The sequence below is a fragment of the Cupressus sempervirens genome, chromosome 7 (genome assembly GCF_028749045.1).
Source record: "Cupressus sempervirens isolate cs-2001-9-10 chromosome 7, ASM2874904v1, whole genome shotgun sequence".
In the NCBI taxonomy this organism is placed as follows: domain Eukaryota; kingdom Viridiplantae; phylum Streptophyta; class Pinopsida; order Cupressales; family Cupressaceae; genus Cupressus; species Cupressus sempervirens.
Genome location: NC_143124.1, coordinates 869947170 through 869972998, shown reverse-complemented (window position 1 = coordinate 869972998; position 25829 = coordinate 869947170). Strand labels below are relative to the sequence as shown.

General features: G+C 33.3%; 1 pseudogene; it reads left to right on the top strand.

Annotated features, from left to right (window-relative positions):
* Positions 1–8643, top strand: part of LOC149550225 (glucan endo-1,3-beta-glucosidase 2-like) — a 60635-nt pseudogene extending 51992 nt beyond the window's left edge.
* The last annotated feature ends 17186 nt before the right edge of the window (positions 8644–25829 follow it).

Here is a 25829-nt window from a genome sequence, read left to right as displayed (position 1 = left end):
TCTATATGCTTTGATGGATGTTCATAGCCTATGCAAATCTTTTTTTTTGGTATGACATTAAGGATGTTGGTTTCTATTCCTGTGAATCATATTTATTTGAAACATTTCAAAATATGTGAATAGATTTGGATGAATGCCTATTTCCTTTATTCTCACAAACCACTCAAGGGTACCAGATGCATTTTTATCCTTAAAAAGGGTTCTCATAACACTATTTTACCTAAAAACAGTGGAAGTGCATCAAAGACTTTCCATCTTACCAAAGATCTTCAAAAAACTATCAAGTTGCCCTGCATTTCCCAAAATTTCAATTAGCTTATCATACAAAATTAGATTAAGAGTACAACGATCCTTTTGCATATCTTGAAACATTTTGAGAGCCTCTTGAACCCTGCTAGCCTTTCCAAGGCTATTGATAACCTTAGTATGTGTTAAAAAATTCAGAGGAAAATATTTCTCCCTCATCTATTTAAATAATTTCAAGGCCTCCCCATATTGACTTGACTTAAACAAAGTCTTCATCAAATTAGTATATATTTTTGCACTTGGGTGCAAGCCATTCTCCCTTATTTCTTTGAAAATATTAATTGCAGAGTCCACATGACTAAGTCTCCCAAAGTAGGCAATACACATCATATTATTCACTATAATAGGAAGACATTTCCCTTCATTGCACATCTCTTTGTAAAGTTCTTGTACTTCATCATGACAATTATCTGTATAAACATGTTGGGAAGGAAATTATAAGCATAAATGATGGGTTTGCACCTAGGTTCCTTTATGTGATAAGATAAGACACATGCCTTCTCCACCATCTTAACCTTTCCTAGAATTCCAACAAGTTAAGTCAAAACATTGGAAATTAATCATACAATCACTTTTCCCCATCTATGGTATTGTTTGTCACATTCACCCACCAATCTTGCTTCTACCTAGTGATAATAAGGGTTATATAAGTGCAATAGTCGTGCACCAAATTCTTTTTCTTGGCAGCCCACTTGAAAAACTAAAATTTGACACCAATCTCTACATCATAGTTCAAGACCTCCCAAACCAAGCTATGATCTAGTTATCCCCTTTGACTGATAGCATGCCTAGGGTCTCACCTATGGTTGAGAGTAGCATAAGAATGTACTTATCATGCAAATCAATAGGTTCACTAAGTAAATTGCATAAAGATATATTTAATGTAAATTTTCTAGTCTCAATCTCTAATGGATATTTCTCTAAATAAGGATACTGGGCATTATATACCAAATAATTTTATTACACCAGTCAACAATAGAAGTATGAGTTAGGATAGACCAATTGTGCAACTAACCAAGTATAGGTTTGATAGAATATAGCTAAATCAATCAAGAAGCTCACCTTGGAGTAGTGCATCATAGACATCTTCATTTGTAACATTCAAGGCCCATAAAAGTATCACAATGCTCTTTGATTTCTTAGGACAAAGAAGGGGTTGATCCTTTGTAGGTGGATGAACAACTGAGAACTTATTTGCCTCATTTTTCACAGTATTTTTGGTATTACAGATAAATAAAGAATCAATCATTTATTCATCCAACCTATTTATTACATTTTTAGATTTTTGTGCAAATGAAAACCATTCATAAGTATATTTTTTAGGTATTCCCATTTTTTTGTTCTCATGTTTGTATTTGTGGGCTTTAGTTGATATTTTGGAGTCATTTGGTAAAATATTATAGTTTTTAGCTACTATTCATCATTGTTTGGATAGTTGGATAATGATTGTACACAAACAAAATGGTACATAAATATTGTCCACTAGGTGGAAGAGTGTTGGATAAAATGGATTTTCAATATAAATCTCAAAGAAAGGAATTAAAGAGCAAAGAACAAAATCTCAATTGGCAAAGAAAATTTGTTATAGTCACAATTTGGGTGGTTTTATAGTAACATTGACTTGGAATAGTGTGGAGAATTCATGAAATGTTTTGGAATTCTTATAAGAACATCTAAAACCTCTAATTAATTAAGAGATCCAACATTAACTTCAAAAGATATTGGAAATAAGATAAATTTCTAACTGTAACTATTCCCAAATCTAGATAGTTTTGTAGAGACTATACAATTAGACATTAAGTGTAGTTTGAGATGTTTATCCAAGGACAAAGATAAAGTTCTTAATCATATTACAACCTTATTCACTCATGTTTGCTATTGGAATACATGATAGACATTTGTAACTAAAAAACATTACAATTGACTGTCAATAATAGTGAATGCCAAGATGAGCCAACCAGGGCATAAGATTCTGTTTAATGACTTGATCATTGAAAATCTAAAATAATTTATAATGAAAAAGTCCTTGAAAATAATATTAGACTCTAGAGATTTATAATTTTTCAACAATCTCTTTATGAGTTATGGCCCAATCTTTACTCATAACCATGAAAATAAGGGTTTGACAACTATTTTCAAAGGGTTTGTTCATACAATCCACATTTATTCATTTCTAGTCTTCAAATAAATTCCAAGAGGAATCCAATATACTCTTCCTAAAATCCCAATAGCCTTCAAGTATTTCCAAATAAATGTGCCCATTCTATTGGATTGGGATCAATAATAAAAGTATGAAAATTGGTATTAAATATCAAGTTTTTATTGAAAATCTTTCTTTCAAGCTTCTCCAATGCCCATCCCTCAATCCAAATAGGAATTTAATAAATAATTGAATAAGCACATAATAGGAATTTAATATATATTTGAATAGACACAAAATAGGAATGTACACAAGAATTTACAAGTATTATAAAATAAAGGTACCAACCTATGTTTTGTGTCTCCAAACATTTCTAGTGAGATCTAATGTAGTTCAAATTTGAGCCTTGGGAAACATATAATGCCTCCTTTTAATCCATGAAAATGAATAATTTTTTTGTGATATTTTTGTCAATATTTAATCGAATAATTTTTGAGTCAAATAAGTTGATCCATGTTTCATGAGCAGTAGTTCACAAGAACCCATCTTTCATGAGAATGCATGGTACACAACACTCGTTCCATCTAGGTGATACTCATAGAGAAGAAGTAATACCCATTATGGTACCTAAAATTCAAACACATTTAACAATGATGTTTCCATCCATTTATTCTCATGAGAAATAGGTTCTTGTGAGCCTCTACTCATGTAACATAGGTTAAATAGATTTAATCAATAACTACACTATTGAATCCTAATAGCACTATCATAATTTGAATTTTTGTAGAGAATATCTCCTATTTATTAATATATTTCATCTATCCTCTCAAGATTTAGTCATTGTGAATTTAATCTGAAATGTCTTAGGTATCAAAGACTATTATTGTCTACACTTGACAGATGCAAGTATATAAATGCACAATTAGTTCTTACAAGCTTTTATTGGTCATATTTCTCTCTATTTATCACTGGCTAAACTACACTTGTGTTTTGTGTATGATTTAGAAGGAACCCCTATTGGAGTGTCATATGATCCAAGAGAAAACCACTTGTTATCTCCTAAGAATTTGGTAGAAATCCTCCAGGAATATGACATATATCAAGTTAGTCTTATGGAAGCCAATCCCATTATTTTGGATAGTTTATCCAAGATAGGTATTTTAGGTGACTGTGGATTTGAGCCACAAAAAAATATAGGATATATCAAGTTATTATTATAACTACTATTGAATTTGGTCATGAATAAATGACAAAAGAGGGAATAGTATCACTGGTGTTCACCATGAAAGCCATTTATTCTACTCTTTCTGATGTAAGTCTAGATGAACACATCAAGATTACAACAACCCTCTCATCTTCTTTGCTTCAAGATTTATTTTTAGGGCATGCATCTACTTTGACCAAGTATTTGAAGAAGGTTCTAATTTATTCACTTTTGGATTTTATCTTTGAAACTTGATCCTTTCTAGTAGCAAACAAAATCATCAATCAAAATTCTTTCCATAGTGGAGACCTTAGTAACTTGATATTTTTTGTTGCTACCAATTTGAGAACTTTTCTCCAATATAAAGATATTCATATACTCATAATTTTATTAATTTGACCTCTTCTAGATAAGACATAATGGTTCAAGTTCCTATTCAAGGTTTAAATATCACAAACATGCTTGCAGTGCTTGTAAAAATGAGGCCTTTGAACTTTTCTGCATAGGAAAAGTTAGGTAGACTAGAATAGTCTCCCTTCACATCAAGATAACCTTTGGACATAAAATCCAAAACTATAAGGAATGATGTACAACTAAATTCTTCTCTTATTGGGGAGACTACTCCAACTACACCTATCATACTCCCATCACTATGCTCAAAACTCCCATATTCACACCCATGACACTTCTCTTATTACTATGCCAATCAGAATCATAAGACTCTTACAACTCATGTGGCAACACTAGTCATGACTCCCACCACTCCAAAAATACAACAACTATCTTAACTTCCTATAGAGCAAAGCCTAGTGTGGCATACAAGCCTAGTGTGGTATACAAGCATGTAAGTTACCCTAGATTATGCTTGTGGAGAGGTACAAACTATTCAATAATACAACAAGGAGGTGCTTTCCATAATCCAGATGATGTTGTAGCTTAGGCCTCCTATTCTTTTGATAACTACTACCAGAAGAATGACATGTCTCCTACTAGTTGTGAGTTTGATGACAATTCAAAGTTGACTACTCAAGATCCAAGTAAGTTTCTCATATTCTACATATGTTATGTTAACTTTTCTAACAAGCTCAAGGTCATTGTAGAATTAGATAAAGATTTATTATCTATGAGCATAGAAACAATCCATAAACTAATGATATTCTCACTCTATGTCTAAAAGGGCACCAATTAACCAAAAAAAAAAGAAAAAAACTAAAAATTGGAATAAAAATAATAATAATAGACCAGAAATAGACTCTAGTTCACTAATTCAACTGTGAGGTTTACTATCAACATTGAACAGTTACAACACCTTCAATCAAACCATCAAATTTTGATTCTTTTCCTTCAATGTGCATTTCAAGGATATAATACATTATATTAATCTTATTATGTCTTTACATGCTTAATGTAGTTCACTCAAACATTCAAAAGAATCCAAATATTAGTATGCTCTACCAAGTCTTATGAAATTCACTGTTAAGACCCTCTAGAGCATAAATTTACACGCAAGTGGCACAAAATTTTCGTGTAACACTAACTCGCTTGAGATACCTATCAACATCCTACAAAATACCAAAATATCTTAAATTTTGGATGGTTTATGTACAAGATATTTGCAAACCAACCCAACTACCTCTGCTACTGAGGGTTTTAAAGAAATTTCTTTAAAAATTCATTTAATAACCTATTATAATCCATGGCTAATGTTTACATTTATTTTACAACAAAGTGGACTCATCCCAAAACATCCTCAAATCAATTATACGGTTCATTCAATTCATCTTCATGTAAAAAATTGATTGGAAATGGAGGAAAAGGTGATAGTTATAGGGAAAAAATTGCAATCTTAATATGACAATCAATTTTATTGCCTTTTCTTGCAATAGTAATTAAATACATTGGTTTGAAACATTTTTTGGCACCTTTTTTGACATCTAACAGGTACAAGAGTTGGCAACAACTAAAAATATTCTCTAAAATGGCAATGTATGGTTCATCTATTAGTAAATTGAATGGTTCTAATAAGCCCACCAAGGACCAAACTATTTACGTTATAAGTGATACATATGAAATAGATAAAAGCACTTTGTGGTTATGAAATCATCAACAATAAAACATTTTCCTCCTAAACAATATGATTCATAACCTCATTTCTTCTAAATTTGTCACCAAAATACACACATTAAGAGCATCAATAAATTTTCCTTGTTTAAATAATGTGCTTGCACAACCTAGTTTTTTTTAGAAACAAAAACATAAATTAATTTTTAATATTTTTAGAATAAAAGATAAATAAAAATATTTATAATATTGTTTTTCATAAAGGTGTCAATGAGAAGATCTAAAAACTGATCACATTACATCTCTAACCATCCCTTTCTTGATATTTGGCTTAATGACTCTCAAATGCTTTTCAAGGTGTTATAATACACTTTTCTGCACATGTATGTTGTACAAAACATAGACTATTATAATATCCTTTGTTTCACTATGTATGTTCTATACATGTACCTTTCCTTTGCATGAGACTACCCTCTATTACCTTGGTTGTACCATTTCTCCACATTGATGATTTTTTGGATAGTCATAGCATCTAATTTTATACCCCTTAATGTGGTTCCTAGGGACAAACTATGGTGGGTAGAATGGAAGAACTCAGTATTGCTATGCATCTTTGAGTGACTATTGATAGACTATATGAAGATGTTAAAGTTAAAATGAGAACTTCTACATGCAATTTACAAAGCTTTAGGAGTGATATTGGGGTGAAAATATGGTTCTCTTTCAATATACTAACAAACTTGAAGAATGGTTGAATAGATGAGTTGGAAATTGTGTTTGTTTGGGTGAGTTTGTGAAAATGCCTTTTTTAGATGTTGATGATATTATTTAATTTATTAAAGTAGCTCATGGGTTGAAATAGCAATATATTCCCTTGAGCATTTTTATAGAGACATAGGTAGAAAGTCAATATTAGCTAGACCAAAATCATGATTTTCTCCTATAGTAGAAAGAAAACTGGGATACTTTCTACTTTGAAGGCATCAATGTTGAGATAGTAACTAAATACAACTACCAAGGGATTGACTTCACCAATGAGCTTAGTTGGTAAGGCTACAAAAAGAAGAGAACTTTGGGAGGCTAGAAAAATTTATTTGATCTCCAAAATAGGTTTAGAGGCACAATTATGGGATTGGAAACCATTCAAATTATTTTTGAGATTTTACTACTTCTGGTGTTTCTCTTATGTGAATTGTGGGCTAGTAGTAGCTTAGAAGTAAAGTGGAGACAATTAGAGAAATTTAAAAAATTCTTGATCACAAGAAGTTCAAATAAAAGCTTCAATTTCATCTATGAGATTATGCTATGTAAAATAGGGGATGATTCTATTGAGGCAATTGATATGGTGTGTCTAATAAGATATCTAAAAGGCATTGAACAAATGGAAGTTAGTCATTGACACTTTAAGACTTTGGTGACATTTTTTAGGCTAAGAAGTATGCAATCAGTTTGAAACTTTGATAGAGTATTGATTAACAAAACTCTTTATCACTATTCAAGTCAGAAGTTTATCATTTGCAATGTCTCATTGTTAAATGATTTATGATCTTCTTGTTCATGTTTAAAGTCTGCCTTCTCTATTATGCATCTAAACATTCAACACAATATTATCATTACAAACATATTGCAAATCTAAAATCAAAAACAATACTTTACATTTACAACTTTAATGTTGTTCTTGTTTTGAAAAACCAATTTCAGGATTCATAATTTCAGATTTTCTATAAATATCAAATTATATATTTTTTTAAATGCTTTACATCCCCAAGTACCCTCATTCCTCATTTTGAAAAATAGTCTTACTTGTACCCTAAGTACCCAAGTATCCCCCTCCCCATGCAAGCTTGCTATCAAGTCATTTAAATATATAGGTCATGAAATGGATAGTCTGAACTATATGTGAAAGATCATAGAATGGACTATTTGATCTCTATGTGTATCAGATATCTTATACCATGAGTTAAGAAATAAATAAAAATTCACTTTGTGGGTTAATTGATGGTAGTTTTGTGGGATTTGTTGGTAGGTTATTCTATAGACCAAGCTCTAGGACATCAATACCACAACAGAATATAGTTGTCCCAAGTCTAGGAATTAATGCCTCTGGAATGGATGACCAAACATATTTATCACAAAATGACTTTTTTGTTCATTCTACAACACAATGGTTTATATGTTTTTGTGTTACTGTGGGGTTCTCATCTTTAAAGATTGCTAAATAAACAGGGTTTCTAAATCAATATTTATTTAGTTATATTGATTGTTGTAAAATTTTGCTAATTTTTTTTTTTTGTTCCATATGGGTTTTCAAAATTGGGGTTACAATAAAAATGGGTAGCTTGGCCTTGGAAGCACCAAAGACTCAGTTATGCCTCAAACAATTCAAGCTTTTAAGGTACTTTATAGAATAGAATGCAAATGCAACAAATACTATTATGAAGCATACCATAATTTGATGAATCAATTAATAGATTTTATAATTTTGTTTATTAAATTATTTGGATCACTTTCCAATGTTAGGCAATGGTACATTTTTAGGAATTCATGATTGTTGAAGGAAAATATAGCTCGATACATCAATTAACTTATTCCTTTCAATATTAACTGAAGTAAGATGCCCCTTGTATGGATTCTGATATTTTTCTAAGTTTTCTCTTTATAGACACAGGAACTGGTTGAAGCCTCAATACCAAACATTCTAGGGTGGATAGCCATTTCTTTGGCAGAGGAAAGTTATACTTTTATATCAATAAAATTACATGTCATATAGGCATGATCCAAAAAAAATATATCCTAGAATTATGACTCCATGTATTAAAATTAAAGTTTAGTCTTAGAAATTATGCAACTTGTATAGGAAAATAATATACTTCTATATTAATTTGATTATTGCTATCTGGGTGCAGGATTCCTCAATTTTGTATCTAGGTAGGATATTGATAGGCTTGGGAGTAGGAATCATATCATCCACTGCAAGTTCATTGATTTACCATTCATTTATAGTGAATACAATTTCAAGTTTTCTGTCATTACTTATTAAGTATTTTTCTCCTCCATAGTGAGATCTATAATCTCTTCTTTCCAATTTTAATTCTTATTAATTATTTTAGACAAAAAATGGAAAATTTTTGCACCCTCATTTTTCTTGTGAATAATATAAAATATAATGGAAAATCATTGTTAGCCATAGCAATATTTAGATCTACACCTGAAGTAAATTAGATTTCTAGCATAGAAAACATACTAAGAGATGGCTTTTACTTTTTCTACACGCATTGAAAACTAAATTCCATGTCAACATTCTGGTATGAAAACATAGCTACCTTGTCAAAAACTCAAATAAATATAAATTCATTGATGGTAGATATTTATTTGTATTGGTCAAATATCTTATTCTCCCATTTTTCATTGATTCTCACATTTGGAAACTAGTCAATCAGAGTCTACCATACCTAATAAAGGGGGTTATCTTTTAGAGTTATTAGGGAGGAGAATGTACTATATATTCATGTAATTGTCTACATTGTATTTTATTATCCTTTCAGGTGCCTATGTATATTGTTGAGATAGCTCCTAAGCACTTGTGTGGAGGTCTTGGCACAATTAACATGGTAAGATCTTTGCACACTATCAGTATTCGCTGATAAGTGAACCTGTATAATGCCCTTAATGGTGACATATGGTAAATTATTTGCATTTGCAAATTATGAGTTGTAACAAGTTAATAGACTAGTTGTGAAACAACTTTCCATAACAATTGGTATATTTGTGGTATATCTATTAGGAATGTTCATTTCTTGGAGGCATCTTGAAATTGTAGGTATATTGGTAGAAATTATATGAAAGAGAGGAGAAGGTATGATTGAAACTATTCTAATAAAATTTCATGAAATGTTTGCTAAAGAACACTCATATTACCAATACTTTGTGTCTATATAGGTGTAGTTCCATGTAGTTTATTGGTTCTTGGGCTTTTTTTAATCACACAAGCTCCAAGATGGCTCATAAGATTCAATGAATTTTGACTCTATCTTATGTAGTGTTAAGATTCAACTATGAAGAGATTGAAAATTTTCCTCATTTAAAATCATCCTTGCTAATCTATATTCATGGGCATATAGGCTAAGATTGGTAAAGATTTAGATTTTGAAGCTTCTTTACAAGTCCTTTGTAGGTTTGAATCCCATATTTCAATTGAGGAAACTCAAATTAGGTTAATTCTTTGACCTAAACTCTTATCTCCCATTTACTTCCTTTATGCCATGTTCTTACTATATTATGAAAAAATAAATAGAACAAAACAATTCCTACCTCTTTTGTGGCATTTCATTTGGTGGTCCAAATAAAAAGAAATATATTGTATTGGTTTTCCTTTACTAGACCATCATTTTAAATATCTTATAGTCTTTAATCTCCTCAAGTGACTTATTTATTTACTTGAGAAAAAACTACTATTGGGAATCAACAATTGTTTTCATAAAGGAACCTTTGCTACAATTAACTTGAAATTTTATAATGCATTAGAGTGCATTGGAGCTCAATAGGAAAGAACCCAATGTTAAATTTTTAGAGTTATGCCAGAGGTGAAATGCATTCCCTCTTACTATAAGTATTCTTACGTTCCAATTTGAATGCAATAAAGCACAATGTCCCCTTTATGTTTTGCTCATTTCTAATCACACAGGAAATTGTATACGAAATCTCTCTATGCTCTCAGTTAAGAGTTGGAATTAGAATGGCCGCATTGGAGATGTTTATAGTGTCATGATGTTTGAGGTCGATACTTTATCAGATTTCAAAAAAATGTAAGTTAGAGGAACTATACCTTCAGTTATCTCTATGCATTTTTTCTAAACCTTACTTTGAAACTAGCTTTGAACGTGTATTATTCACAAGAAGTTTATTGCAGTTCATTATTATAATTTGATCTTCCATCTAGTACCTTGCAAGCCATTGAACTTTAAGAGTTATATATTTCTTAGATTATAGCACCAACAAGTCAGTATAATTACTAGGCAACATAGTTTAGCAAACCACCTAAGCTTTTAAATCTTAAATTTGGTCATCCCCATCTTCTTTGTGTAGATCTTCAATGGGGACATAGTCCATTGAGTTTATAACTCCCCATTTCCTTTTTGTTTTCTTTTAAGCCTTAAATAAATTATTAGGATGGACCATATAAGCACAAATCCTTTGAACAATCGAAGAAAATTCTATTCCCACCCCACCCCTTATTGGTACCTTTCACGAAGTTTAGTTACAAGTCACCTTGATTGATATTGGCTTATGACCTGTTGCTTTGTGTCTACTTAGAGTCATGTTTTTTTACTAGTTTTAATGATGATTTCTAGTCTATATCTCAGTTCTTGTGAGTCTTGCTTTTTTCATCATTTTGGTGGTTTTTCTTTTTGTGGATCCTTCATTGATATTTGTAAGAATTTTCGTAAGGGAAAAATTGACCTAGGAACTAAGAACTCAAACAGAAGCACAACTATAGACCAAAAATTGGATATGATCAATTAATTAGAGTATGTCTAAATACATTGCTCTGTTTAGAATGCGATATGATGTTCAACATACTAGGAGTGTCTGTATATAAAGGCCTCTTAGGAAGCACCTAGAATATCTCTAGAAACAATCAAAAGATACGACAACTAAGCACCTTATCCAACATTCTAGATGAATGAATAAGAATGACAAAGTGTCACATGTGTGTAGAAGATTCCTATGTTGTAGACAACATGTGCTTAAAAGAGGTGCAGACCCCTATGATGCCATCATGACAACTCACAAGAGTGCACAAACTCCTAAGTGTCTCACAAATAAAATAATTCAAAATAATTAAATGATGCATTAACCTAAGTAAACTTAAGTAAGTGTAATAAGTAAATACTTATTTACACCAACACCCCCCCTTAAGTGCAACTTAGGGGAATGCCCTTAAGCTTACAAAACTATATGAATATGCAAAATGGGTCCCAGTTACTAGGCCATGTTAGGTACCCATGTACACAATGAAGATGCTAATCTCCCATAAAGTGGGGAAAGAGGGAAAACCTCATGGTAAAAACCCTCCCCCAAAAAGAGAGATGAATAAGGATGCATCGATGGATGGAGTAATCAAGACCCCCCCATTACGACATACATCCATGTATATACAAGAAAGAATGAAGAAGGATAAAACCTCCTATGAGGAAAAAGTCCCCCACAAAAAGGAGAAGGAGACAAGATAGTCCCCCCCCCCCCTTAAAAGTAGTGTGCCGATCAGTGAGAAATTCTTTGATGTAGAAGCTGATCCATGATCGTAGGATGATGTTCCTCCCCTTTGGAAGAAACAAGAGCAAGGGTACTTGTGAGATGCGTCCCCTATATGGAGAAGGAATCTCTATGATGATCAGTGTCTCTAAAGCCTGTCCTAAAGTCCTTGTGTCAATACTGATGATGGCTTCCTCCAAAACTGCTGAAGAGAAGAGTAGATCGAACAAGGAAGGAGGTAGAACCTGTCTAAGGAAACCAATAGTCTTCTCAAATGTGAAAGATCTCCTACAGATGTTGTACATAAGAATCCAAAATCACGCCAACCTGGAATGATTGATCATGTAGAGAATGTGAAATAAATGTAGAAAAATTTTCCTCAGCAAAGAGAAGCAATAAATCATCATGAAAGTCTCCCATATCTCTTGTGTGTGACTCCAAGAACAAAGCTGAAATGTCTGGCAAGAAATCATCACCTAGAAGACCATGAGTACCTTGCAATGCTGAAGTACATGAATCTATCACTACGGCAAAGGATGAAGTATCTACCTCAAAAAAAAGATGAATGTCATCAATAATGTCTCCCACATCTTCAATGTGAGACTCCATGAACAACTGTGCAATGTCTGAGAGGAAGTCTTCACATGAAGGTAGAGTAGGAAGACATAAAGTATCCTATTGCATTGATTCAGAAGCATCTATGGCTAAAATAAGATTAGTAGGAGAAATAGGAGCTAGAGGTGTGATCTCATATAAAGAGGAGTTAGCTGCAACTAGGGGAAGAAGATCTTCTGGGAATGGAGGAATAGCTGGATCTCCATAATGCTCCCAAAGATACATCCAAAAAAATAAGGATCGGATGACTTAATTTTGATCAAATTTTTTAGAACTTTAAATTCCATATGTAAATAGAGAGTATACGAAATGATGTCACACTGATCAAAAGTAAACTCAAGATCTGGTGCATAGGGCAGTACATTGTGCTGACATAGATATCTGATAGCAAGTTCACTCCATTCATGATAGTTGTGTAGCGTCAATTCAATCAAATCTTCCTCTTCCATGATGGATCAATCAAAGAAACCTCAAAAAAAAAATCAAGAAACCCCCCTGAAAAAGATGTTGTTGGCACTTGAAAGCCACTTGCCAATTTAGGGCCTATTTCTGAAAGTAGTATTTCTATCTACAAAACCTCTAATGTGATTGTAGATATGTAAAATAGACAAAAAAATATGCACTTTCAAAAAGAATGGAACCTAATTTGGAGTCTAGATGAGCCTGTACCAAGCATTTTAAGTGGCAAAAATTGAGATTTTGGAGTTGCAGAAACATTTAGAAATAGAGATCTCAAACCAGCTAAACCAATGTGTAGATCACACAATCCTACCCCAAAACAAAAAAAATTGCTCGCAAAAAGGAGTCCATATGAGGAAGATATCACTGTTTGAAAATTGCTACTGCTGTTATTTTTTTTGAATCACCACCGTGCCTCCAAAAAAGAAAATGCTCTAGATTTTGCCTCAAATGTCCAATTTGGATGAAAAAAAATCTGATCTGAGGGTTTTTGGACCCTCTGAATGTGATGCAAATATCAGATTTGCATCAACAAGCTTTAATCTTCACCTGCAAAAAATCTCTCCTATGGCCCTATGGCCATTTTTTTTTTCAAAAAATGATGTAAATCTGAAAAAAATAATAGAGATGCAAATGAAAAAATGTAGATCTGAAAATTAATGTACAAATGTGAAATGAGCATACCAATTTTGCAAATCGGTCCTTCGAGTGCTGGTTTGCAAAAAGAAAATTTGCCTCACAATCGACTTTGGCCTAAGGTAGGCAACTTTGTAGCTGATTTTTACTGAATCAACATTTTGGATGCAATGGTGAGGTCAGATCTGGCTGTAGATGCTCAATTTTTGCAACACTCTGGATTCAGGCTATAGTGATGAAGCAAGATGATGGTCTCGAAATGCCTATGTGATGAGAAAATCTCCAAGTTGCTCTAATACCATGTAAGAATTTGCCTAAGGACAAAATTCACCCAGGAACTAAGAACTCAAACACAAGCACAACTGTAGACCAAAAAATGGATATGATCAATTAATCAGAGTATGTCTAAATACATTACTCTATTTAGAATATGATATGATGTTCAACAGACTAGGAGTTCCTATATATAAAAGCCTCTTAGGAAGCACCTAGAATATCTCTAGAAACAACCAGAAGATAAGACAACTAAGCACCTTGTCCAACATTCTAGATGAATGGATAAGAATGAAAAAGTGTCACATGTGTGTAGAAGATTTCTATGTTGTAGACAACATGTGCTTAAAAGAGGTGCAGACCCCTATGATGCCATCATGACAACTCACAAGATTGCACAAACTCCTAAGTGTCTCACAAATAAAATAATGCATTAACCTAAGTAAACTTAAGTAAGTGTAATAAGTAAATACTTATTTACACCAACAATATTTTCTCATTGCTCAAGAATTTGATCTACAAGAACAAAATGTAGGGAATTTTAAATAAAACTTTAGAACAGTGTGAGGTGTTACCCCCTCAAGCCTCTATTGTTTTTGCTAATTACATTGGTTTACACCTTCTAAAAGTCATCATGGTCATCTTATATATGACTTTTTAAATCCTTGATACAATCAACAAGTAGCTACAAAACACTCACTAGAACTACCCTATATATCTTAGTTGGCTCATTATTACATACTATATGATTTGTATCTTCTCTTACTTGATCCAACACCTAGAGGATCCTGCATGCTCTGATCATTTTAAGAGACAACTTGGATAACATCCTCTTCTTAATCTCATACTCATTTATAGAATTTTCCCTAAAATCTTCAAGATGCATCTTGTGTTGGTACTTTCTGCCACATGCCACTCTAATTCTATTTTAAGGATTATAATCCATTCTTCTATATGAAATGTCAAATGGTAGAACTTCAATTTATCGGTTGACCTTTATGCTACCTACATGCATGGACACATTTTATCAAAATTTCCCATGGAAATTGCGAATTCAAGTCCTTATTTCTTCTTCTTTTTATGAATTTTGTCATATGCAGTCAACTGCTAATGACTTGTAGGGACATGATATTGTTAGTTGCATACCTTAGAAGTCTATATGCTCAAAAGAGAATATTTGAGTATAATGCAGAAGAAACTTAGGAATTGGATGAACCATGATCTATATTTTCCAAAATTTTCATTATTTAAGAAGATAACCTAGTATAACAATAGCCTTGAAAAGCTTTGACAATTTGCACAAAAATCTCATCATTGAGTAACAAAGTTGACCTGAGTGTAGAGGTGCAATTGGGGATAACATTCATAAACTTTTAATTGATTTGGACCACTTTCTATTGGTCCCTTGCATCTCAATCATTTGTATCTATTCACTTGGGTGAACATATATAAAATATGAGCTCATATAAAATGCCCTTGATTGCTCCTAATTTTTGTTGTCTCTCCTGACTCATCCATAGATTTGACTCCATCTATCACTTCTTAATGCAGAGCATCCTACACAACTAACAAAACCCTTAAAGATTTTTTTGATCCAAAATCAATTCAAACTCCATTGGCTTCTGAATGAAGCATATAACAAGATTAAATCCCAAGATCCACAATTTTTTCATTAGATCAACTCATTAAAATGGAAACACTCTATAGGGAAAAAAGAAATTTCACAACTACATCTTTCCATGGCATAGCTAACCTTCACCAAATCCATACATTAGGAAAGAAATATCTATCATCATCAAATCATCAAATCAGTTACCATAGTCAATCTCAAGGTTCAAATTCATGCTACATAATCAACTTCAAGGCCTATTGGCCCTTGATGTCACAACCACTATTCCATACCTAATCCTTAGTTGGAAATGTACAACAATAATTCATCAATAGTAAGACTTCTACATTACCTTTCAAAAGAGTACTTTACTAAGCCACTTTACCATATCATACAAAATGTCTTTATCTATTGTCCACAGTCAAAGCATTAACTATCTACATTAGAATATTAAGCCTTAACAATCTTAATCCATTAAAAAGAATCAAGGCTAGTCAATTTTCCAAGGCTAGTCAATTAACTATCTCAATCACAATCCATTAAAAAGCATCAAGGCTAGTCAATTTTCCATCCTCTTTTCCATTCATGCATAGAGATTTAGGTCATCAACATTGTGAAGACCACGCCCTTTAGTTGCAAGTCTATTGGACCAAAGAGGATCCATTATAAACTTCATTAGGTATTAGATCCCATTAGAAATAAATAGAATTCTTCTGTGTTTATGACTATCATTGCATGGCAATCTCAATTGTATGTGCAAAAAATTAGTGCCAATCTTCCATGGATGCGTTGCCATACATGTTGTAGGAGATTATTAGTGTTGTCTCAACCTTATTTGATCCTTTTTATGCCTTCCAAAGAACCTTTAAACATCAAAAATTGGAGATCAATTGAGTTGATTGTTAAATGTTAAAACCATGAAAACTTACCACATAAGCCTGCTAGGGTATCAAATATGTCAACAACCATGTGGTGTTTTGAAATCAAATATACTACATTAAAAGAAGACTTAGTATAGTGTTAGATCACACAATTGGAGGATATTTCCATGGTGCATATAGGAGTTATCAACTCATGATTGATCAAACACTAGTAAATGAAGTTTTTAGAACTATTTTTAGAAAACCCATTTATTCTTACTCTACAATTCATTGTTAGGGCCCAAATTACATCCATAATAGAGCTAATTCATTGCACTGCAAATCTAAATATGTTTTAGAACCCATTCAATCCATTTACCAATAGGAAAAATTCTTGGAAATAGTAAAAATTATGTTGTGACAGAGGACAGTCAAGAATATTGGTCAAAGCATCAATATTACACATTTATTCTTCAATAAAAGTATATTTCAATGACCCTTCTAACCATCACCTTCATAGAGTGTGTATTGTCCTATATAGAAATTTTGAAGGGGCTTTTCTAAAAGGAAAATTTAAATTAAGGTATTTTGAGGGATTATAATCAAGTCTATAGCTCTTGGGTTTTTAGATAATTGTTGTTATTTTAGGAACTCATGAAGGACTGATGCAATAGATTATTGTTGGAATATTCAAATATGGAAAGAATAATTATGAGAGGGGGGGGTGGGTGGGGGTGAATCAGAAGTATCACACTTTAACCAATAAAACTTTTAACTGAAAGTAAATTGCATGCATGTAAATACATCAAGTAAACATGAAACTAAGACATGCATCAACAACTCATAACACTGGAATTTGGTAACCCAGAAACCCTCCAGGAATAAGAAGGTAAAACTAGGGTGGGGATGATACCCACAAAAATTACTACAGCAATATTGTTCTACCACTTCTGATGGTTTGCCCTGTTAAAGGCCTGCCCTATTAAAGGCTTTACACTATATTAATAGTGACCTGGTTAGAGGCTTTAAAAACACTTTACATGAAGTGTCACCCTGTTAAAGGATTTAATCACCTAATTAAAGGATCTTCAAAATAGCTATTAAGCTAACCTATCACCATAGGATTTTCATTCTAATACAATTGCTAGAAAATATTAGGTATAATGAACTTGATAGATTACAATCCTTGATTGCTGAATGTAGGCACCTGTTCTGCTTTCTCTAATCTTGATCCTTTTGTGATCTGATAACCCTCACATCTGAAAAAAAATAGATTTCCTTGTGCACCCTTGTATGTCCACTCATATATTTTACAATGAAATTTTGTCTTCCTTATAAAGACATTTGAGGATTTAGGGTTAGGTATGGATCTACGATCCATATTCAATCTCCATTTTCTGCTTATTATTTGCATTTCTTCTATTGGTTGCATGTAGATTTCATAGGAAAGATAAAAGATCCAATCTCATCATTAAATCCTTCGAGATTTACCTTATGTCGACTGCAAAAATTGTTTGCATCATAGTTTGTGCAATTACAAACTTTTATGCTGATATTCTGAGTTACTCGGCTCCTGAAGTATTGCTGATACTCGGCACATGTTGTTTCCTGGATAGCTCGGCACCTAAACAAAACTGTATCACTCAGCACTTGTTAACACTCGGTACCTTGTGTTGCTCAGCACTTGTTAACACTCGGCACCTTATATTGCTCGACACTTGTTAACACTCGGTATCTGATCTTCACTCGGTATCTGATCTTCATTCGATATCTAATCTTCACTCGATATCTGATCTTCACTCGGCATCTAATCTTCACTCAGTATCTGATCTTCACTTAGCATCTGAAAACTACTCGGCACATGAAGATCACTCAGCATTTGTTGTGGCTCGGCATGCATGGTGTACTTGGCTCCAATATAGAGTAGGTAAGTGTTATTGGCACTCAAGTGTCAAAAACCATTATGAGGTTAATAATCTCCCCCTTTGACATGAGTGACAAAAACACTTAACTAACCTTATGAGTACATTTACTATTCTATCAAAATTTGTAACTTACAATATATACCTCAAAAATTTTGTAACTCCCCCTGAGTTTATTGTGCCTTATCTGTATATCAAGCATCAAGCTCCTCCTTTGTATCTTTTCTCCCCCATTAATTCAACTCATAATATCTTTATCTCCCCCTATTATGTCTCTTTTCTTCCCCTTTTCTGACACTTATGTCAAAGAATTTTTAAGGGTTAAGACCATATTTAGCCAAAAATGTGATGTTTACCTCCATAATCATCCTGAGAGCTACATCCCAATTGTTCAAAGCAATTTCCAGTGACTTGTGTTGGATGACAGTCTCGACAGCAAGATGAATAAGTCCTTCTGAAGTAAAAAGATTTGGGTCTTTCTTGAGAATAGTTCTTTCTTGAGAATAGTTTCATCATATACTTGCTCTTTATAGAGTATTTCTAAATGTGGGGTAATGGAGGACTAGAGCTGTATTAGTTTGGCCTTGATATTAGCCTCATCTACTGTTAATATGGCTATTTCTTTGTGAGTGTGAAGCGATTGAGAAAAATGCTTCTCACTTTGAGCTGGATCATTTGGTAGTTGCATGCTTGAAATGTTTAAATTTCTTTCCAGGCTTAATATCTTTTGGCTTGTCTCTTGTGTGAAGTATGAAAAATCACACAACTTTTTGTACAATGAGAATATATTTACAAGTACCTTTTTCACTTTGTCAATGAGCTTTGCTAATTCAACCTGTGAAAGTGCAATTTGACTTGATATTTTTTCATTTACTTTTCCTTGGAATTTTCTCTCTGACCATTCCATAAGTTTTGCATTTTTTTCTAGGTCTTCATTTTTCACCTGGTCAATAATATCTGATAATTGCTCTGTGATATGCTTTGACTCATCTGGTGATTGCAAATTGAAGGCATCCATAAAGATGTCCTTAATTTCATATAGTGTTTGCTTTTGTTTATACTCCTTCTTGAGTATCTCCTATCTTTTCCTCCTATTCAGTGCTTCCTGCACCTCATTGATTTGATCAATGGTTATTGTTTTTGAGTCATAACCTAGTATGACTATCTCTTCATCTAATTCAGGGTCTCCATAGTGAAGTAACCTTGCAACTCTAGTAGAGGTAGATCCTAGAGCTGTTATTTTCAATGGTTGATGTGAAGGATTTTCTGAGGTAGGAAAATCTATTAATGTTTGTATTGCCTCCTATTCTTTAGGGGTTTTCACTGTTTCCTTCTCCTTCTGTCTACCATGATCAATTATTGTAATTTGTGGAAGTGTGCCTTGTGTTTGTACTGTAGGATTAGATGTAATAGTCTGTCCTGTTTGTTCTGTTCCTTTTTCTACAGCTGCATTTGGCTTCTATCTTGTAGCATCAACTATGCTTGTTGGCATTTGAAATTGACTACTAGTAGTTGTAGAGATGATAGAAGGTGGTTCTTGTGGATTCACCTTATCTTTGACCATACTTTCTACTAGTTTTTGCAATTCATTCATATTGACCAATATTGGATCTGCACATAATATTGCTTGTTGGGTAGATTGGTCAAGAATTCTTTTAAGATCTTTTGCAGTTAGTGGATTGATATTCTGACTAGAAGTATCAGGAACATCAGGAATAGTTACAATGTCTGTAGGTGAAATGGATGCTGGAGGAGGGCTAGGGGGTAGCAATTGTGTGTCTTGCACACTCTAATCTAGTTGCTGCTCTTGCTCAGCTATTCCCATTATATCCTATTTTTGTGTCTCTTCCTCCTCTCTATCTTTCTTTTCTTCATCCTTCTTCTCTTCTTCTCTTTTCTTTTGTTCTTCTTCTTTCCTTTCTTCTTCTCTTTTCTTTTCTTCATCTTCTTTCCTTTTTCTCCTCTCCTCTATTGGTACAATAGCTTCTTCCTTGTATTCTTCTTCAAGAAAATCTTCAATCTTTTTGTACAAGTTCTTCCATGATTTCATTGTTCTTTGAACAATCTCTTCCACCCTATTTTGGAGTATGAAGAATGCCCTGTATTTAGGTGTAAACCTATTATTGTGCCTTTTGATTGCATTCTTTACTTGTTCCTTAATCAAATCTGGTAATACACTTGCTAGAATTGATTCCCTCATCTCCTCCATTTTCAAATAGAAATGTCATCTATCTTCTACAATTTTTGATAGTTCTTTTGGCAATTGTCCATCTAGTTCAAGTGGAGTGTACTTGAACTGTGCCATCATTCCATAAATTTTTTCTTCTATCTTATTTTGTTCTTCTTTAGTAAATTTATTGAAATCAACTTTATTTAAATTACTTAAGTCATGATTTCCAATCTTTTTACATAAGGTATCAACTAAAGAATGGCTTACCTTTTTAGATTGGTCTTCTTCATCAGTATCAGGTTGAGCCACATATCTTCTTCTTTTCCTCAGCTCTTCCTATGTTTCCTTGATTTGTTCCTTCTTTGTAACTTCCTCTTTGGCCTTCTGAGTGGAGGCCCTTGTTGCTGCTCGTGTTGTTGGCTTTTGAGGTGATGGTGTGGAAACTTTCTTTGATTTGGGCTTAGCTGGAGGCTATTCTATTGCCTTTCTCTTCTTTGGCTCAGCTTCAGTTGGTGCTTCCTTGGCTTCTTCTTCCTCTGCACCTTCCTCCTTGTCTTCTCCAAGACCTTGAGTTAATTCTATTGGCCCTTATTCTTGTTCATCTTCATCATCACTATCATATTCTTCTCCTTCTACTTTAGCCTCAATTTCTTTACCAAATTTCTTCTTAATCTTGTTTAATAATTTGTCTTTCTTCTTCAATGTGGAAGCAATTTTTAATTCCATGTTTATCTTTGATCTTACCACATCATAAGTGCCAAAATGTGGAGCACTTTTGTCTATTTCTTCTTCCAATAATGCAGTTATTGCTGCAGATGCCTCATCAACATTAATTTCATATCCAAATGGCCTTAGCCATCTTACCCTTGGTATTATTGCTTGAATATAGGTAAAATCAATGTCAACTAAGAAACATATATCATTAGTATGTTTTTTCACTAAGGAAACTAGTATCCTTGATCTTTGCTTCATAGATTTCTTGAAATCCTCAAAATAGCTTGTCATCAAGGTATCAAAATTTTCTCCCATTTGTTCTATGTACTCATTGATTTGGGCAATGATGGTTCTGTCATTCCTCCATGCCACTTTGCCAAAAGAAGGAAACTCATTCTAAACATAAAAGAATATGCAAACTAGGATTTCTCCAAATTTGCATTGAGTGCCCTTTGTTCTTCTTATGGTAGCTAGGTTTTCATTGATCTATTGTAGTTGTAGTTCTGCAAGATCATAAGTATGATCCTTTTTCACCAATTTGTAGCCTACATCTACTACAATACATGGTACACTGTTGAGTCTACTAGATTGGTAGAATTTATGGGCGATGACTCTAATAGCAAACTCAACTAGAGGATCCTATATGGTGTGAATGGTCATTCCTCATTTGTTCCACTGGGTACCAGTGTTCTTTTCAATAACCTCCTTTGATTCACTTCTCAAAGTTTTGAACCGATCTAGGGTTGGGTACCCTGTTACTCTATGTATGATTTCTTTTGTAAATTTGATGGGAGTATCTTCTAACCACAAATTTCCACCATGAATTCTTCTCAGCACAAGTCTAACTCATTCTATTTTGAATATGGTGGGAAAGCTCAAAACTCAGGTTAAACCATTTCTTTCAACGATTTTGAATTCATCTTTCAAGACTCCATCTATGCACAATTTTTCATAAGCTTGTCTTATTTCCATGTCTCTTAGGGCACCTATCTTATAGTTGTAACATTTTCTCACATCTTGGACCATTACAACTTTTGGGGGAATTTGGGAGAGAGCTCCGGCTAGGTCATTTTTGTAGGCAACTTCAGGAATGGGTCAAAAATTAGGTTGCTTGACCTCATTTGAAACTAACTTAAGATCGATAAAAAATGTGTTGAATGAGGTTGTAAACTACTTGAAACACTAGATTCTTGCTATGAAGTCACTCAGCTCTCTTTCTTCTTCTTTGCTCTTTGGTCGCGATGAGTAAAACTGATTGAAATCGTGATAATATACCCTATTTCCATTGCATTAAATGTTCAACTGCCAACTCGACTTCTGAAGAAATCTTGATCTAACTTATCTTGCACTATATTTTCACTTTGCTCAACTTCCATTCGAGTTAACCAACTCAGCATCAGTTATCATCTCGGTCACTGTTAGGAGCTCGACATGTGTTGGAGTTTAACTCGACATCCAAAGATATTTCGGTAACAACATTTAGATTTCATCTTGACATCTTGTTTCATGAAGATTTATACTTAGCATGGCTTCTTTGTCTTGGGACTGATGTGTGATATAGCTTTGTATATCAGTCCAGTATACTTCTTATGCTTAGTTTGATGAGGTGTGATCACTTGACCCATTGGGTGAAGTGATCCCTTTGCTTGATGTGTTGCACTCATCTTTCTTTTTCCAAGTCTTATTCATTTTCCCCCTTATCTTTTCAACATCAATCTTTTCTTTTCCCTTGTTTTCTTCAATCTTGGGTACCTTTGATCTTGTAGGACAGTTTCTGCTGATATGACCAATTTTCAAACAACTGAACATGTAGTTTGATTCAACCATCTTTTGTAGTTCCCTCTGAAATGTGTTCTTATGCAATTCTGTGGTATATGTCCATATTCTTTACAATAATGACAACTATACCTAGTATTGTAATCCCAATGATAATGACTTTCATTCCCTTCTATTTTTGTTGGTTGATTTGATGTCCACATAGGTTTTGACCTGCACTCAAATGCCCTATGTCCATACTTTTTGCAATTATAACAATGTCCATAAAATATCCGAGTCCTTGTGACATTGGATCTACAATTTTGTGTCATATGTCCTTGCATGTTGCACTTGTGATAGAAACTCTTATTTTTGGGTGTGTTTGATTGATTGAATCTTCTACTCTTGCACACATTAGGTGTATGCCCCTTCTTATTATAGTAATGACAAGTGGGTTTTGAATTCTTACCCTCGTCACTTCTTTGTTCAACACTCTTTGATGATTCCCCAACTTCAGTGCTATTGTATCCTAGTCCTGATTTATCATGGGCAGATTTTGGGGATTTCAGCAACTGTTCAAAATACTTGATGGCTTCACTTGACTTGTTGAGATTCTCTACTACCTCTTTTTCTCTGTTCAATTCATTCTTTATTTGTTCATTCTACATCTTTAAAGTAGAGATCTCAATATCTTTTACATTGAGTTCATGATGAAGGTTCATCATTTGGGCAAGTATATCCATCTGTATATTTGAGATCCTTGTCAATTTAGTACATTTTTCTTCAAGTCTGTTTACAAGATTTCTTTTGTCATTTTCCATCATAACTTTATCTTCAACTGCTCTTTTCTTGTGTTCAATGATTTCACATATCATTATGGCCTGTGATTCATGTTCCATCTTGAGAGATCTTATCTCATCTGCTTGAACTTTATTTTTCTCCATCAGTTTTGCTATTGCTGCATCAAACTCTTTAGTATCTTCGTTGGAAAATATGTTGGTGGTATCAATCTCCTTGTAGTGTATATCATTTTCAGCTATGGCTAGATCCTTCATTTTTTTTAATGATTTTCTCAACTTGTTTCTAAACTCCTCCAAGCTATGCAGAGCAAGTTGCACATCTATCACTTGATTTTCAATGATCTTTCCAAGTTTGAAAGCTTCCATCTTTAGATCTTTTCTTCCAAGCTGTTAGGCTTTTCCTTGTGAGAATCTGGATACTCTGATACCAATTGTTGGAATATTCAAATATGGAAAGGATACTTATGAGAGGCGGGGGTGAATCAGAAGTATCACACTTTAACCAATAAAACTTTTAACTGAAAGTAAATTGCATGCATGTAAATACATCAAGTAAACATGAAACTAAGACATGCATCAACAACTCATAACACTGAAATTTGGTAACCCAAAAACCCTCCAAGAATAAGAAGGTAAAAGTGGGGTGGGGATGGTACCCACAAAAATTACTGCAGCAATATTGTTAACCACTTTTGATGGTCTGCCCTGTTAAAGGCCTGCCTTGTTAAAGGCTTTACACTGTATTAATAGTAACCTGGTTAGAGGCTTTACAAACACTTTACATGAAGTGTCACCCTGTTAAAGGATTTAATCACCTAATTAAAGGATCTTCAAAATAGCTATTAAGCTAACCTATCACCATAGGATTTTCATTCTAATACAATTTCTAGAAAGTATTAGGTATAATGAACCTGATAGATTACAATCCTTGATTGTTGAATAAGCACCTGTTCCACTTTCTCTAATCTTGATCCTTTTGTGATCTAATAACCCTTGCTTCTTAAAAAAAATAGATTTCCTTTTGCACCCTTGTATTTCCACTCATATATTTTACAATGAAATTTCATCTTCCTTATAAAGACATTTGAGGATTTAGGGTTAGGTATGGATCTACGATCCATATTCAATCTCCATTTTCTGCTTATTATTTGCATTTCTTCTATTGGTTGCATGTAGATTGCATAAGAAAGATAAAAGATTCAATTGCATCATTAAATCCTTCAAGATTTACCTTATGTTGGCTGCAAAAACTATTTGCATCATAGTTTGTGCAATTACAAACTTTTATGCTGATATTCTGAGTTACTCGGCTCCTGAAGTATTGCTGACACTCAGCACATGCTATTTCTTGGATAGCTTGGCACCTAAACAAAACTGTATCACTTGGCACTTGTTAACACTCAGCACCTTGTATTGCTCGGCACTTTTTAACACTTGACACCTTATGTTGCTCAGCACTTGTTAACACCCGGTATCTAATCTTCACTCGGTATCTGATCTTCACTCAGTATTTGATCTTTACTCAGTATCTGATCTTCACTTGTCATCTGATCTTTACTCAGCATCTGATCTTCACTTAGCATCTAAAAACTACTCAGCACATGAAGATCACTCGACATTTTTTGTGGCTTGGCATGCATGGTGTACTCGGCTCCAATATAGAGTAGGTAAGTGTTATTGGCACTCAAGTGTCAAAAACCATTATGAAGTTAACAATTATATGTGTGGTTTGGAGTATATTAGTATAGGCATTAGTATTCAGTCTCTTCAGGAATGTTAATAACTATTCAATGGTATAGATCACCTTTGGATCTAAGTTGAGGATTCTATATATAACTACCATAGTAAAAAAAATTTTTGACCCTCTCTACTCATTTATACCACAGAATAGGACCATTCCCCAAGGAATTCAACTGATGCATTGCCTAGGTTAATAAGTTACATGATAAATAGAGAATTGCATTACCTCATATGAATATTTCACTTATTTAATTTGTTATCTCTCTCTTCCTATTAGATACATGAGCATATACATGGAACTTATACTTAG